This window comes from Anneissia japonica, unplaced genomic scaffold (assembly GCF_011630105.1).
Source record: "Anneissia japonica isolate Jap-2015-1 unplaced genomic scaffold, ASM1163010v1 scaffold288221_len503873_cov180, whole genome shotgun sequence".
Taxonomy (NCBI): domain Eukaryota; kingdom Metazoa; phylum Echinodermata; class Crinoidea; order Comatulida; family Comatulidae; genus Anneissia; species Anneissia japonica.
In genome coordinates, this window is record NW_022686204.1 from 363,618 (window position 1) to 365,026 (window position 1,409).

Below are 1,409 nucleotides of genomic sequence, written 5' to 3' on the forward strand. Positions count from 1 at the left end.
CACAAAAAAAAAAAAAAAAAAAAAAAAAAATAAGGGACGATGGACATCATTGGGGAGCAGGGGAGCAGCTAGAGCGGAAGCAGGTAACAAGGATAGATGGATGCATTCTGATCAGGGACGTATCCAGGAGGGGGAGGAGGGAGCCGTGGGAGCTGTGGGAGCTTCAGCTATATTATGATAATAATATTTATAATATTAAAAAGTGAAGAAAATTGTGCTAAAGGCGAAAAGAAAAATGTGAGTTGTTGATCACTATAGTTCAAGCTTAGTAAGCCATAGTTAGGCCTAAGTGGTGATTTGATGATGATGATGAATTTTACTATATAAAAGTGTCATTTCTGGCCATCTAAGGTATTATTTCCTTAAATTTTTTCGCCTCAGCCCAAACCATGATGGGCTGATGTGGTTGTGAAATCACAGTTTTGAAGTATATAAAGTACATACAGAAGTCAAAGACAGTGTTTTAAGCTTTGTTTCTATGATACATTACACATATTAATAAGATGGTTGCCAACAATCCCTGATAAAAGATTATGAGATTTTTTTTTTTTTTTTTGGCGCTTCATTTTGAATGGTGATGTGATGATGAATTTTACTGAAATTGTCTTTTCTGGCCATTTAGAAGTACTATTTTCTCAATGTTCGCACCTCAGTCCCAACCATGGTGGGTTTGGGGTGGGTATCGACTTACAAATTGTCCTCCCCCTCCACCTTTCAAAACAGATCTGCGCCCTACCCTGGGTATGACATTAAACTTCATCGAGTCGGCACCTGACTCAGAGTATGGCTTAGTGACTGGTGAGGCGATGGTGCATAAATTTGTTTTTAGGATGTGATCTGGGATTTTATGCATATTTTTCGTGATTATGTTTTTTTTTTTTGTGATAAAGAATGTTTTGAGCAGTGGCGGATTCAAGGATCCTACTCCCCCTAAATTTTTTAATGGAAAAAAAAGAGAAAAATACATACAAATTTAAGTCTGAGAGTGTAAATTCGGCCATTTGGAGGTACCATCATAAATGTTCATGGTGGGGCTAAGGTGGGTGGTTGTACACCCTTTATTATTATGTTAATGTGACAAGATGATCTGTCAAAGCTATTTTATTATGTCTTTACTTACATGTTGAAGAGGGTTGTAGGAACAACCGAAATATCCGTGAACTTAATAAATATATTTGTGTTCTTCCAAGTCTGCCATTGATGTCTGTATTCTCATTTACCACCGTCTCCATATTTTTTTTATATCTACCTTGAACACACATGCTTACCTGTGTTATAATATACTGTATATATATACATATATATAAATCAAGATTGCCGTTAACACTGTTAATTTACCTTTCTTTGATTATGATTTATATATATATATATATATACATATATATATATATATATAAATCAAGATAGCC